Source organism: Podarcis vaucheri (assembly GCF_965113315.1).
Source record: "Podarcis vaucheri genome assembly, chromosome: 2".
NCBI lineage: Eukaryota > Metazoa > Chordata > Lepidosauria > Squamata > Lacertidae > Podarcis > Podarcis vaucheri.
The window spans coordinates 67,093,693-67,110,105 of NC_138760.1; the positions used below are offsets into that span (position 1 = coordinate 67,093,693).

The 16,413-nt window shown below is 43.9% G+C and overlaps 1 pseudogene across 1 annotated transcript; it reads left to right on the forward strand.

Moving 5' to 3' along the window:
- Positions 1 to 213: 213 nt before the first annotated feature.
- Positions 214 to 15,768, forward strand: LOC309527133 (neuropeptide Y receptor type 2 pseudogene; annotated as a pseudogene). The gene is made up of 2 exons (XR_014224672.1): positions 214 to 543; positions 13,737 to 15,768. The product of XR_014224672.1 is annotated as a neuropeptide Y receptor type 2 pseudogene (transcript).
- The last annotated feature ends 645 nt before the right edge of the window (positions 15,769 to 16,413 follow it).

Genomic DNA, 16,413 nt, shown 5'->3' on the forward strand with positions numbered 1-16,413 from the left:
GGGGCAAACCTAGCACTGATCTTCTGAATGCCATATAGATGATGCTCTAGCTGATGTGCACCATGCTATCTGTAACCTATATTTCATTGCCGGAGAATACAGTTTGGTCACTGTCATAGGATGTTTTAGCTCAGTAAGAAGCCCAGTGGGAGCTGAGCAATCCCTGAGGAGCAGCAGCAGCAGCAGCAACCGCTGGCTCTCCCTCCCTCCTTCCCTCTCTCCCTGTGCTTTGCTGTTGGTTAAGCACACTCCCCCTCTCTTTCAGCATCACGGAGCATCCAGCTTTGAGGGGTAGGGATTGCCAGTCATGTTCAGAAGTCAAAGCCTCCCTCATCACCTCTCCCTTTGTCAAGAATGAAGCAGGTTCTTGGGGAAAGGGCACCTTTGTAATTGGGTAGGGGGAGGAAGGCTGCTCTCTGAAAGTAATTACTTTGAGAAAGTGCTTTTGTCTTGGCCACCACAAGATTTCACAAAGTGGAAAGAAGAGTGCAAAGACAGAAGCAAGGAGCTTGGTTCGTCGCAGCAATGAAACAGTAACTTCAGGTAAGTGGCTTTCCTTTTATTCATCATCCAGGAAAGACAATTAGAACTGCTTTTTCATTTTCTGTGCGTCTTATTTTGTTGGTGGGAGAGAAGAGTTTGTACCTTACTGTGCAGCTGAGAATTAGCATGTTTTATCATTCCCTGCCATCACTTATAAAACAGCATTCTTGGAAAGCTAATTTTAGTCTGAAGACAGACAATAGTTTTTAAGAGAGTTGAAGGTGGGAACATGGAAGCATAGCTTCACTGTGGAGCCATATGCCCTTATTTCTTTCGTCTCTGGTTGAACATGTTTTGCAGGGGGGGTTTTAACCGCTGCTACACAAATTTGCAAAACCCACGAACTGAGACAATAGGGGAGTGATCGTTCACGCAGTGTAGCCTTGTCGCCTTTGTTTCTCTGAAAGGAATATTGTCTGTTGCTAAGCCTCAGGTGGTGGTCCAGAGGCACGTGCTGCAAGCAATAGTGCTAGAAGTTTCCAAATGTTTGTGGGATGAGATGGAGAAAGATATGCAAAAGGTGGGTCACTCACTGGTCAGCATATATGACTTCTTTCTATCTCCAGAGCACAGCCCAGCGATGTTGGAGGGTTCTGGTCTCATTCACCTTCCCAGGCAGCTTTTGTAGTCTGATTCTTCTGGTCACTAACTAGTGATAAGCACTCTCCTTTATCTGGAGATGCTGGATTTATAGAATGAGGGACAAGGTTCTTGCTGGTGCACCTTGGCATGCTCTTTTGCCAGCTACATTCAGCCTGCTTCTGGGCTGCATCCTACACATAGAATTAAAAGAACGGGCCAGTTCTTGAGCATTCTGCAGCCTGTAACAGCTTCTGTGTAGCAGTTAAATGCAACAGAGAGGGAGTGACTTTTCAAGAGACTCCAGGTGCCTCCAGATAACGCAAACAGGCCATTGAGATATCACAAGAAAGTAATTGGCAACAGGTAGTTTTAAAAAACACAACTTACTGGATTTCCCTTAGAAAGGGTAAATTCAGGTTCAGTGGTAGAAAAACTTGGGTTGGCATTTTGATGCCAACGATGTCATGTGAACACAGCAAAAAACAAACTTGCATGCATGAGGAGCATTGATCCCACAAGACCACCAACCTCCCTGTTGGGATATAGAGTACAGACTTCCAGCTGTGCTTTCTGCTCTCTGTTTCCTTCCTTGTCCTCCCTTCGCAAAGTGCATGGCAGATCACATCCGCAGGCATAAGTCTTGACTTATTCCTGGCAAAGAAAGTATTTCACTAGTCCAACTGCATGAGAAACTCATGCTTGAGGAGCAGTGCAGGCGTAGGTTTTAAAAAAGCGAACCCCTACAAGTGTTCCTTACAATGGGAATACCAGATGCATAACCTAACCTAAGCACAATTCATTTGCTGCCCATCCTGTCCCCCCCCCCCTTCTAGACAGCTTTGCAATTTACTCTAAGTGCCACCAGAAAACAGCTGTTTTTCTTGCACTTGTCTTAAGGAGTGAATCCTGTTGAGCTGAATTTCCATGAAATGACATGTTTAAGAATATCTGGTGTCATCTTCAAATGCATTTCACAAGCATTTGATGCCCATGAGGAAAAAAAAGCTTGCTCAGATGGAAATATCTGGGTTGGGTTGGTTCAACAGAATGAGGCTATGACAGACGTCATGAATATGGTGTCGGACATAGCTCTTTGTTTTGCTGGATTTGTAGTCCAGAAGTGTGAAGATTTGTTTGGGTTTTTAGCACAGGGCCTTTGGCTTACTGAGCATGGAGGGGTTCCTAGAGGAGCGAGCTGAAGATTGTGCTCTGTGGTGCTTTGGGGCGTTCCATTTTAACTTGCAGTTTTGTGAATCCTCCGTACTTTCCCTTTGCCCCTCACTTTCCGCTGTCTCAAAGAAGCATCACACCAAACAAGGAACAGCTGTTTCTGTTGATCCCCTGAGCCAGATGCTTGACATGACGAAACAGCACCGATTTGGAAAAAGCAGAGTGCTGTCTCACGCTAAATGTAAAACATTGTTGTTGCAATCATCAAGAAAACAACACAGCTGAACGGAGAGTGTTGGTGGCTGCCCCCTCCTGGCTGTGTTGTCTGGATCTTTTCACAGAGTATCCTGTCTTCAGAGCACAGCCCTATCTCACACCTTTCCTTTGGGATTGTGGCTTTAGCCGCCTGCCTGATTTTAAAAAAAAGACAAAGAACTGACTAAAAGGTGTCAGGCAGCGATCAGATGATACCTTTGCGGTGAGTGATTTAGTACAAAGCAATGTACACAAAGCCGTACCAAGCAGACATGAGGTTCAAAGTTGTGCAAGTTGTTATAGGGCTGCTATCTAAATCCCTCATTTGAACTGTGCTGCCTGATCTCACAAATCCCTTGATCTGCTATTTGGACAAGTAGGGATCATTCAGTGCTGCTACTGGCGCAGTTCCAGATTGCCATGTGGCTCGCAGGTGTCAGATACATCAAAACAAAACAAGGAAGCTCCTTTAAAAGCTGTATTCTGCCCCTGGATTTCTGAGCCACCTGGGACAAATCACTTAATTAGGCTTCATCATTTCACCTCCCTGGCTGTTTTCTCTTGAGGTCCTGGCAGACACAGACATTCCGCTAAGTTCCTAAGTGCTTTTGAGGAATTGCAGACGCTGTAAGACTGTACAGAGAGAGCAGCTGTGCTTTGAATATCGCTGAAGAGCGACCCAGTGATACTATGTGAGAGGCACTTTCACAATGCACCCTCAGCTTCTTTGGTCAGAAGTAAGTCTCAATCAGTTTGATGGAACTTGCTCACTAGCAGTGGCGTAGCGTGGGGGGTGCAGGGGGGGCGGCCGCACCGGGCGCAACATCTGAGGGGGGCGCGCTCGCACTCGCAGCTCTCTGCCCCTATCTGGCTCACTCACTCTAGGGGGCACAAATTACTTGCCTTGCCCCGGGTGCTGACAACCCACGCTACGTCACTGCTCACTAGTAATTTTGCAGAAAGATGAATGATTAACAACAACATACATACATACATACATACATACATACATACATACATATGAATAAAAATGCAGTATTACAGCCTTACAGTGCAATCCTATCCAGAAGCAAATGCTCTTGGATCCAATGAGATTTTCTGCCAAGTAAGTGTACATAGGAGTGCAACCATGTGTTATCAGAGTACGTGCTATGCAGCCCCTCCAACCGCCTGGAAAGTCTGAGGGACAAAGGAAGTGAAGACTAGGAACAAAGGCAGTCTTAACTGAATCCTAAGCCCTTGCTCAGCACTTCTGGAGGGAGTGAAGTGGCTGCATCTCTCCTCCAGTGGGTGGGGGTCAACTGTAGTGGAGAGCCTCCCTACTGAAAGCAAGGGCAGCTGGCAAGATACCACCAGCAGTGTTCTTGACTGTATTAGCTGGGGGTGAGAGCAGAACAGGGCTGGGGATGGATCTGCAGGATCCAAAGCCAGTCCATTTCTGCTTTACCACAGCATACCAAGCTTCCACCCTGGTGAGCAGGAGCTGGAGGGCTGTAGATATTGCAATGAATTCACTGTTCTATGCCTCCTAGCCCCTTGCTAGAATTTGTCTGCTTGGAAACAATCCTATGAAATGTTACCTGCGAGTAAGCTTGATGGGGCTTACTGCTGATCTGAGTAGACTTGCATAGGATTGCAATGCTAATCACATTTTCTTCTTCTTGCTGGGACCTAATGGTCATTGGTATGCTTCCATTTCTGCCTGCCCCATCCACCAGTACACAGTATTTCTACTGCTTCCAGGATCTGAGGTAAATAGCATTTCACTCCTCCCACGTGCAAAAAGTTAGCTAGTTGTCCTTTAGAAATATATATTATTCTCAGCATTCTCTACAAGGCATGTTTGCTATTTTAAAGATACCCCTTACCAGCAACCTGAGGGAAGGGTGAAACAACGGGTGTATAATAACTGCAAGAGTAATAATGAAAGTTGTGATAAGAAAAGGAAATTAATTGCCAGAGGAAAAGAAGCCAAAGTGATAACAGGGAGAGCATGGAGGTAACGGGAAGCTGTGAAAGTTTAATTCGACACACAAAGATGGGGATTTAGCAGCAATTTAAGGCTCCTCTTTTATTACTATAAAAAGGCAAAGGTAGATAAACACTATTACACAGAGAGCAGGACAATTGGAGAAATTACCCTGAGTTGGAAGGAAATGTAATGTCTCTTTGTATGTTTTCATGCCCAAAGCTGGTGATGGAAATGGCTTCCATCTCTTGATAATTAGATATGAAACAGCAAAAGGAGGCTGGGGCGGTTCAAACACCCTTATTTCCAGCTTTTCACTAATGATAACTTGTGATTGTAAAGGGTCCTCTTGATGTTATTTTCTTCTAGTGTATATGCTTCTCCCATTCCATTCACTGGAGGCAATCAAAACTCACTGCTCTTGGGAGGAATTTTTAAATTTAAGTGCTCTGTTTCTACAGAGTGTGTTTTTGGTTATCTCTTCCCCTTTCCCTTGTTTATACGTGCCTTCTGTCACTAAGCTACTGCTAACTTCCAAGTATCATTCCAGGTAACACATTCGGGTAAGGCCCACAATTTGTCATCTACGGAGTAGGGCAACTATAACAAATTGCAGTTCCTTTAGGGGGCAATGTGCTTTAAATATATGGTGTGTACATAGTGCAGGGGTCCAGAAAGCTCTGAGATGTAGAATTAATGTCCAAATTAACAAATTTGGTATATTTGGATCAAAAGAGAATGACAAAAGCCTGAAAAGGTTGCCAAAAATGCCCCCCTTTAATACTAGTTACCAAACATTGATCACATAGAAAGAACGATATTTACCTTCTTGTGATAATTTTTAAACCTAAAATAATTAATATTCAGCTGTATCACTTGTTATGCCCTTTTAACAATATGGAGAGTATACCAACCGTGTTTTCATACAAATATGAATCTGGTGACAAAACACTAACTTCTTAATTGCTTGCGCGCGCACGCGCGCGCACACACACACACACACACACACACACACACACTTACACACAAATTCTGGTTAAAGGATAGTTCCAGCGTTAGAAATAAATCCAGAGTCAAAGCAAGCAGAAATGGAGAAATACAAGCACAACCCAGAAATCCTGTGGTAAGCAATTAGAGCTACAGTGTGTTGTGGCAACCCCCCCCCCCCCACAAAACCCAGCAGAGCCCTGTGGCACCACTAACACTGAAAATTGTATTGTGGCATAGATTCCACATCTTCAGTAGGGCAGGATAATTGAGGCAGTGACAGATCAAATCTGGAGCATTAGCAGGAGGCTTTCAGTTATTGCACAGCATGCCATGTCATGAGGTTAGAGGCTCAGGAAATTATAAGGAGAAAGCCTCGCTAAGAAGGGACTGCAATCCTCTCCTGCAAGTTATCAGTGCCCCTAACCTGTTGCCTTTAGAACAACAGGTCTCATTTTAAATAAAATCTGCTCTGAAGGCCTGAATCAAGAGTCAACCTAAGATCTGGGCAAATATTTACTTACAGTAAATATTTACTTACTTATACTTATTCACATCAAGAGAAAATTACCAGAAAGTCTACTGCCTCTGATGGCAGAGGAATGGTTGATCCAGCACTAGGGTAATTTCTGATCCCATGCAAATATCAGTAGATCATTATGCCACCAATCACACCCCAAAGGGAGATCGATAATTTTTAGGATCATATTACTAGGGCAGACCAATTCTACATTAGGGTGCTGTTAGTCTTCAATAAACCTTACAGTTTTGCAACTGTTCAGATAATCCAAGCTCCACCTTTCATAGATGGCATCTACCCTAGAAGTGCATGTCCACTAATGTTATCACATTTCAGTTGTATAGTAGTCACAATATCAGCAATTCAAGTCCTTTGACATTGTTGTCTGAACTTAGATTATTGGCATAATGGCTTCTAAGCTGTTTCCCTCTAACCTTAAGGAGTACCTTAGCTTGATTCTCCAGCCTATATCATCAAAACATATTATGAGATCTTACTCAACTTTAGTTGACCTCTAAAGTACTTTCCTGGCTTTAATTAAACCTATTGCTTCCTAAAAGTCTATCATGTTGGAATCTTATTCCGTCCCATTAAAAGCTCCACTTATTTATGTAACGATCAACTTATTTCTAGTATAACGTTTTTGAATCATGGGGGCTCACGTTCCTCTATTTCTTTTTAAATCCCTCTAGAGATACTGGCTAGACATTCTAGTATTCTTTGTAATGGTGCTTTGTTGCATGGACGAACATTATCATGCATGCCCACAACTTGCAGTCTGAACTAATCCAGTCCAAATACAGGCTGTGTACATATAACCAGATTGAGTTTGGGACTGAATCTGCCTAGATGGACGACCTCTGTTGGGAGAGCAACAGGGGAACTGCAACTCTGTTGCTCTTACTAGATTTTTCATGGGCTTTTGATACTATTGACCATGGTATCCTATTGGATACTCTACCAGGAGATGGGTTTAAGGAGCACTGTTCTGCAGTGGCTCTGGTCTTATCGCCAGGACAGGTTCCAGAAGGCAGCATTGGATGAGTGCTCCTTGGCCCCCTGGTTATGTGGTGCCACAGGGCACTATCTTGTCTCTGAAGCTATTTAACATCTACATGAAGCAATTGGGAGCAGCCATTAGGAGTTTTGGAGCAAGGTGTTTGCTTATGATACCCATTTTAATTCTCTGTAATTTCTAAATCAGGAATGGCTGAAAAGGCCCTAGACTGGTGTCTGCATACAGCATTGGGCTGGATGAGGGATAATAAACTGAATCAGACAACTTGCAAGATGGAAGCTCTGTGGGCAGAGGTAGATGTAGGGCAGCACAATTGTTTTTCCCGTACTGGCTGTTGAACCAAGGGGGGAGCTGCAGGGCATGGCAACTGTGACATAGTGCACACACAGAACAGAAGGCAAGAAGTGGTGGGGCAACGAATTTTTGCCTCACATGGGGCACCACTACAATTTGAAAGACCAAAGTGGGTGGGTGAGGGGTTTCTGGGTCCAGGAAATCAGTAAATTGCCTGCTATGGCAAATGTATAGTTTGAGAGTTCTGCTGGATCCAGCTCTGTCACAAAATGATGGCAGAAGAGTGTGGAGTTTGGCATAATCAGCTGGCAATTGCTGACATAGCTTTTAATTGATATCTAATTCCCAGTGCTTTTTTTCTGGGGGGACGCAGGGGTATGCATACCCCTAAACATTTTGTGAATCTAAGTTTGGCCTCATTGAGGGGCAGTATTTCAATATGAGTAGGAAAATGAGAATACCCCTACCTAAACATTTTTTAAAGAAAAAAAGCACTGTTAATTCCTCTTAAAAATGTGCCACAGCAATTTCCTTGTGACAGGGAGTTCCATAGTTTACCTTTCCTCCAGTTGGTTCTGGAGGTATCATGACTCAGCAGAATTTGCTGACCCAGAGGCTCCCATGTGGAGAAAGCTTGTTATTTTATATTTTTCCTCCCATACTCATGCCTTTCAAAGTATTTTATTCATCTCTGTCATTTACCCTTCTCTTTCCCCTCAGTTTGTGGGGAGAAGAAGGAATAAGGTCTACATTCTCTGATCCCTCTTCTCTGCTCCTGTTATGCACACTTATTCCTCCCATAACAGCTTCTCTCTGTTATCTCTTCCTGAGGGCCCTTTCACCTCAGAGAAGGGAGACTCTCTCTTCCCATCCAACTCAAAACTCTCCCTCTCCTGGTCATATTCATTCAGTCTCACCTTCTTTTCCTCTGTCCTAGCACATGACACCGCTCCGGCGGGAAGGTAAACAGCGTTTCCGTGCGCTGCTCTGGTTTGCCAGAAGCGGCTTAGTCATGCTGGCCACATGACCCAGAAGCTGTCTGCGGACAAACGCCGGCTCCCTTGACCTATAGAGTGAGATGAGCGCACAACCCCAGAGTCGGTCACGACTGGACCTAATGGTCAGGGGTACCTTTATCTTTAAATAGCACATGACACATACAAGCACATGCGCACACACCAGTTGCCCACTTCCCAGCACCACTGCCTAATGGCTGGTTGTTTTTCTGAGACAGCTGCCATTTTGAAGGCAGTGAGGGGAGGCTTCCTAGCGAAGAAGGAAAACTGGGCTGTGGGAAAGCAAGTAAGCGAGCAAGTGCACATGTGTGTGCATGAGACGGAAGGGGGCAGAAGATGCAGCAGCAGCACACCACTAAACACTTGCTGCTTCTTTTCCTCTTCCTCTGCCTGAGCATCCCTTCGGCCTCCTTCCTGTTTTTCTCCTCCTTCCCTCACACTTCGCCAGCAACTCTGCCCATTCCTAATCTCTTTCCTTCTCTTTCTTTCCTCCCTCCAACTTCATGTGTTTTAGACTCACTCTCTAGTCAGCTCCCACTCCCATGAGTGCCTCTGTACTGCACATATGTGAAGCTGCTGATGCTGGAATCATGGGTGGGATGAAGAAGCAAGGAAGCGCCGGGCAGGCTGCAGCACTGAGGCCAACCTGAAAGAGGGTTGAGGCTCACTGGTGATCCCTTGCTCACAGTTTATGAAACCCTGCTTTGTATATTCACTGCATTAGCTTAGCTGTCCTAGTATCACCTTAACTGTTTGGCCATGACCCCTGCTATGGGAAAGAAGACATATGAAAGTACCCAAAATGTTTACCACCAAAAGTTTAATAGTCTCTTAGAGCTTTTAGAACTATATCATGTCACAGATGAATTCTTCCCCCTGTGTCAGTCAGCAAGACTGCTTAGCTGTTGCTTGATTCTTACGAAACACCAGCAGTTTCTCCATATACTCGAGGAGCCTGCCTGGCTACAGATTAAAATTTCAGCATGTTTTCAGCAAACGTGATTTCTGTTTGGGTGAAATCCACCGCATGATATTAACTAGTCTAGAAGCATTGCAAATTATTTTTGATCACACTTACTACTTTGCCTCATTTCTGAAACGCATTAATTAATTCTGAAATGTTAGCCTATTTTTTTAAAAAACCCATTAAGACACTTAAAACAAATAATCCGAAATGGTCCGAACAATAATTGTACCTCTGACTGTTCTCTAATTGTTAACTTTTAGAAATTGCAATAATGGTTACTCTACAGCTAATTGTTTGAAGTGGGAAAAATATGAAGAAGACAACTGAGCAAGCATAATTTGCTGTGCAGCCTTTGTCCATTTCAGCCTACTTGCAAAGGAGATGAGGAAATCAAGTATAATTATCAGATTCACAGTATCATAGAATTGTAGCGTTGGAAAGGATCCTGCAGATCATCTAGCACAACCCCCTGCAATGCAGGAATATGCAGCTGTCCCATATGGGGATCAAACCTGCAACCTTGGCATTATCAGCACTATGCTCTGACCAAGTGAGCTATCCATGGCTATCAGCATGTGGAAGTCAATGGGACAGTCAAGCCAAATACAGCGGTAAAGGGAATGGTATCATGGACACACATGGGGAAAACCCGCACAATTTATTAATTTATTTTTGCATGGTCTCAATATATTTTACTGGATAAAAGGGTCTTATAGACAAACTATCACATGCTCACGCATGTTAGGACATCCTGTGTTTCTTCAGCTTGTGTGTATACCTCAGTGTTTATCCTTGGAACCATCAAGAGAGATCTGTGAACCAATAATATATAAGGTGAGGAAGAAGCCCAGACCAATCTAAATCAGGGTGACTGATGTGCATGAATATCTGCAGCTACATTGCTCATCTGAATCCAACTGACCTAGTCAGAAAGAGAAGGATAATTTTAGTCATTTAATTTGTCGTTGTTGGATTTTTATTGCCATGGTGGGGAAAATGTGCTTGTTGGGTTTGTTGTATTTTTTTTTGCCTCAGGTGTCAAAATGACTTAACTGGCTTTGGACATTATGCACATTGACCTTGGGGTGGGGGTGGAGAATGGGGTGCCATTTGCCACTTCATATCAAGCAACAAAATGTCTTGGTCAGCCCTCGGTCAGATGCTCCTTTTGTGCTACCCCAGCCCAAGCCACTAATGAATGCATGACTAGAGCTGGATTGGGGCTGGATTACTAAATTTATATACCACCCTTCATCCGAAGATCACTTTATCAATAAAATATAAATGTGTTTAACTTGGGCTAGAACTGCAACCATAGTACTGAACATAGCTTGGTGTCTGTAGGCAATACTTTTAACGGTCAGTGTGGTGGTGAGTCTATTTCATGATAACTTTTAGATGTAATCCTAGACAGCTCTGGCTAAATATGACCACCAGGCTTTTCTGCAATGCCTATAGGCAGTTGCTACAAGAGTAATCTGGTAAAATCAGAAGTGAACTCAGCTATCATCTTATATATCTTATCATGCAATTAATACCCATTTCCCTCAAGTTTGCAAATGTCCAGTATGGCAAGTAGTAGGGGTGGAGGGTGGGAAATGGCAAGAAAAACAAGCCATACCAACAGTGAAACTTAGCACATGTTAACACACAAATTTGTGGCCATGAGGGTTAAATACACAGGACAGTGTGGAAGCCTTTGAAACACAATGCCCAACCTTAATCCCATATGTCACCAGCTTTTGAGTTGTGTCGTGAGTTATTGTTCATTCTTGCTGAAAGGTTTGGGTCAATATGACCCCTACAGCACAAGGGAGGCTTGAGCCAGAAGAGTTTTTCTGGGCAGCAATGAAGTTGAACTGACAGTCTTTATCCTCACAACTGTACAGAGGGCTATTAATTTGTGTTTCATAGAGAATCTACTACAAAAGTCACCATCCCAGATCAACCCATTGGTGTTCGCCTCTGTGAGCCAGTAATATTTAAGTGAGGAAGGAGCTCAGACCAATCTAAACCAGGCCCCTTCCTCTCTCCCTCTCTTCCCATACAGCAGAGTTTAGCAGCCAAGCAACATGAATTCCTGCAGCTGCTCCAAAGAGGGATTATGAACTTTGTTCTACCAAGTGATAAATGGACAAAGGGACATTTATTATGAATTGTGACATAACTTCAGCCTTTATCACCATCTGGTCAGCCATTCTCGCTCCCCACCCGTTTGTTTAAGGAACCACTGCATGCATTTCACGGAAAAACGCAAGAGAACAGCCACATGGTGAAAATAGATGCTCCAGCAACAACCAGATCAATGATATTTGTGGTCCAAATTACTCAGTTCCACCAGCTTTAAACTAGTTGTTTGCAAGTTGCCTCACTGATTTCACTAGGTCTTCATGATCCAGTTGTTGAGGAGTGTAGCATGTGAAATGTATAAATGTTTCTTTTGAGAGAATGAATGCAGGTTGCTTAGGAACAAATGCAAAAACACAATAATCACATTTTCAGGTTCACATAACCTTTCTTCAGGCTAAAATGGAATGGTCAGAGCAAATGTTTGGAATGTTCCAAAGGGGAGTGATAAGCAGCTGGGTATGCTGGATGATGAGATAATTATCATCTAGAAACTCAAGGTGCATTGGGGATATATTCATTTGAGATGAAGCTTAATGGAAGTTGTAAATTAGAAGCTGTGTCTAGCTCTAGGAAAGAAACATTATCTTGTTCAAATCTGCATCTTGGAGCTTGCTCACTCGTGCATGTAACTCACTTGATTTCTTATCACAACCTACCGTCAAGTTATGCTAGCTTCATGAGTCCAATTGTATCCCAGAGTGCAGCAGTCTTCCTTCCTATCCATGGCAACTTCAGCAGCATCACAGTATGATTTAAATCAGGGAATTTGGTTACATTGTCCCTCTTCATTTTTTCTTTTAAAAAACAAACAAACAAAAAATCAAATGCTGGGAGATCCACACATATCTTGTTTGGCAATGACTGATAAACTTACTAACCCTAATATACCAGTAATTCACAGATTCAGATGATGGAAATAAAAACAAACAAAAAAATGAATTCTGTATACTACAATGGGAAAAATTTACGGTTCCAGAAAGTCCTCCAGGCCTTCCATTTGACAGCCCAATCCTAAGTACAGTGGTACCTCTAGATATGAATGGGATCCGTTCCGAAGCCCCGTTCGCATCTAGAAGCAAACGTAACTAGCGACGGTACGTCTGCGCATGCGCACTTTGCTTTCCGCTGCTTCTGTGCATGCGCGTGACGTCATTTTGAGCGTTTGCACATGCGCAAGCGGCGAAACCCGGAAGTAACGCGCTCCTTTACTTCCGGGTTGCTGCGGAGCACAACTCGAACGCACTCAACCTGAAGCGCATTCAACCCGAAGTATGACTGTATGTGTATTCAAAACACAGCCAGCTCCACCTTTGAGGGGCCCCTCAGCTACATGACTTGGTGGCTGCAGCACTCTGATGAAACAACTTTGTAATCCCCCAGCCCAGTTTCCCCAACAAAGCATCTCTACAAGGTGTTATGGTAAATTTAAATGGCAGCTCCCATATCCCTACCGAGAGCAGCCATTTAAATTTCCCACAGTGCCCCAAAGCAATGCTACTTCAGGGGCACTGTGGGAAATTGAACACACAGCTCCAGGATGCAGCTGATGAGCAACCAGTGGATTGGACTGTCAGTCAAAGGGCCAGGCTAACTGGTGGTGCTCAGCCCAGCCAGGGTTCTGGGCCCAGTGGGTGCCTAAGGATGATACATGACCCCATGTGACTCAGACTTTGCTTCCCACTGTGTTATTTCACCCAGATAAGTGTGTGTGGAACTGCAACTTTATGTCACCCTCATGGGCAAACTACCACAGATTCTATTACCTTCCCAGTCCTTTATTGATTTATATATTTATTTGTATTCCTTCCCCATCCTTCTCTCAGATTTAATTATTCTGACAAGCAGAGCCCATGTCACCAGAGACCACGGAGGCAGATTGCAGGCCAGGGGCTGCCTGTTGTTAGCAGCTAAATAGAAGATTTGGTTTATCTGATTACATCAGCATGACATTTGAAAGCGTCTTTTCAGCCCATTCAATTTTAGACAAATAAATTTGTTGAAGTAAATACATTTTTAATGCAAATAATTCAATTGAGACCAGCCTCTTAGATCTTTGGTCAGCATTAATTTTATCATGTGGATAAAAATGGGAGATGGGGCATCCATGAAAATGTTGTATGGAAACTATGGACAATGAATTTTAGGACTTTAATGTTGGTAGGACTTTAGGGATGGAGCCTAATTTGAAATGCTCTCTTGGATATGCTGTTGAAACCTGAAATATCTAGGGTTTCCCCTCCCTCCTAAAATATCCTTTTTGTGTGTTCTTGTTTCCATGTTCACAGGTGGAGTTGCAAACTTTACTTAAATCATTAGCCCAGAAGCGAAAATAAGCCAATAAATAGGAATGGGGCTGCTTGATCAAGCCAACAGCACTATCATCCTGGAAGAGCATAACTTGGATAAACAACTGCCATTCAGCTGGCATGCAAAGGGCTTTGCCACCCCTAGCCAGGGGCTTGAAGGATCCAGTAATGTTATGATGGACAGTACCAAGATCCTGGGAGTCCAGATCATATTGATAGCTGCCTACTCCCTAATCATTCTTCTGGGATTCATTGGCAACTCCTTAGTAGTCTACATGATTGTGAGATACAGAACCATGAGGACTGTAACCAACTTCTTCATAGCTAACCTGGCTCTGGCAGACTTGATGGTGGACACACTCTGCTTGCCCTTCACTTTGGCCTACACTCTGTTGGATGAGTGGAAGTTCGGGGCTGTGCTTTGTCACCTGGTCTCCTACGCTCAAGCTTTAAGTGTCCATGTGTCTACTCTCACCTTAACTGTGATTGCTCTGGACAGGTACAGATGCATTGTTTTCCATTTGGATAGCAGGATCTCCAAGAAGGTCAGCTTCACCATCATCGCTTTCACGTGGCTGGTTGCCGCCGTCCTAGCCAGTCCACTGGCCATCTTCCGAGAGTACAGGTATGAAGAAATCCCATCCATCAATCTCAGAATCGCCGTCTGCTCTGAGAAATGGCCTTCTGAAAGCAGGGATGCCACCATATACAGCTTGTCCATGCTCCTCTTGCAATATGTCCTCCCTCTTTCCATCATCTGCTACGCCTACATCAGAATATGGTTCAAGCTGAAAAGCCACATCAGTCCCACTGCTAGGAGTGACAGTCACTGCCGGAGGAGAAAGACCACAAAGATGCTGGTCATGGTGGTGGTGGTGTTTGCAGTCTCTTGGCTCCCCTTCCATGTTTTCCAACTTGCCGTTGACCTTGACCTGGTACTCATCTTCCATGACTATAAACTTCTTTACACCGTGTTCCACGTGGTGGCCATGTGCTCCACTTTTGCTAATCCTCTGCTCTATGGCTGGATGAACAAGAATTACCGCAATGGATTCCTCATGTTCTTCCGTTGCCAGAACAAGCCAGAGAGGCTCTATACGGAGGGCTCGGTCAGAGGGCGGTCTTACACTTTCCGAGCCACCACCTTGAATGACAGCATCAAGCACTCGACACTCAATGGGCAGCTGCCCACACCAGTTTAGGGCCACAAGTAGCTGTGCCTCCACAAAGGGGCAGGAACCTTGATGGCATCTACCTAGGACTGATGCCTTTTCTAAAACTCATAATGTGTCGTATTGCCAAAATAGTGTTACTTGTCATAGCCCACATGGGAGCACATTGTCTATCTGTCCAAACAAAGAACCTCATGCACTGTCTATTTTGTCTCATGAAGCAAGTTAACTAAACCTTGCTTTGAGTTCTGTGTTGCTTCTTGCATAAGCAGCACAAACGTGTTGTTCACAGAATGCTTTCAGTTCAGTTCTACCATAATCTGAGAGAGGAGAGAAACGGCGAATAGGACTGGTTGTTTTAGGCAGCCTGCCCCCAACCTAGTTCCCTCCTGGCATTTTGTACTACAACTCCCATAACCTCCAGCATGGCTCTGGTTACAGGTAGGTAGCCGTGTTGGTCTGCCATCGCCGAAGCAAAATAAAATAAAAATTCCTTCCAGTAGCACCTTAGAGACCAACTAAGCTTGTTATTGGTATGAGCTTTCGTGTGCATGCACACTTCTTCAGACACCAGCATGGCCAATTGACATGCTGTCTGGGTCAGATGGGAGCTGTGGTCCCAAACATCGGGAGATCACCAGGTTGGGAAAGGCTGGTTTTAGGCATCCAGCAGGAATGAAAGGATCTGCCTCCAGTACTGCAAACTACAGGACAGTATGCTGTTATATATTAAATGCACTGTATATTCTTTTAAATGACATGTCCTCCTATTCTTTTGAATTTCTCATGCCAAAGTCATATTATTATTTCCAGTTTTAAAGACTAAACAATTCATGACCCATTGTGTGCAATTTTTAAAACAGGTATTATAAAACAATTGATAAGCAAAGGCTGGGTGTTCGGCACATGGATTCAGCTGAAATACCAGATTCTTCTAGGTTTCCAGACTGTCACAAATGATGACTGCTCAAGGTTTGCATTGGTATCTGAAACTGGAATGGTTGCTGTCCAGAATGGCAGCTTTTCATGTAACCAGATGTACCGATAATAGTGTCTTGAGGAAGTGATGTTCATACTGCATCCTACGCTCAGCCTCTGCTTGCACTCCACTTCCAGCTCAAAGGGCAGTATTTAAAAGCTCATTCCTTTTTAATAAGGCACATGCTAATTTTCTTTCTGAGCAGAAATTACAGGCAGTCCTCCCTGGCTCCTCTTCCTCCTATGGAGTCTTCCTTTCTTTCTAGATATGGTGAATATGGCCACTGTGTTTGTGCATGGAGTCACCTGCACACATTCATAATTTTCCCTTTTAACAGACAACTATATGGTCGCTTCTGAAAATAACTTCCCTTTTTGCCAAATGTTTTTGAGTGGTCCAAAACTTTTTTTTAAAACTGTGCTGTCTGGGTGGAGAAGGTATGTATGCACAGGAAATATGCAAAACATTGTTCCAAGACAGTGAAGGCCAAAACTGAAGTGACATG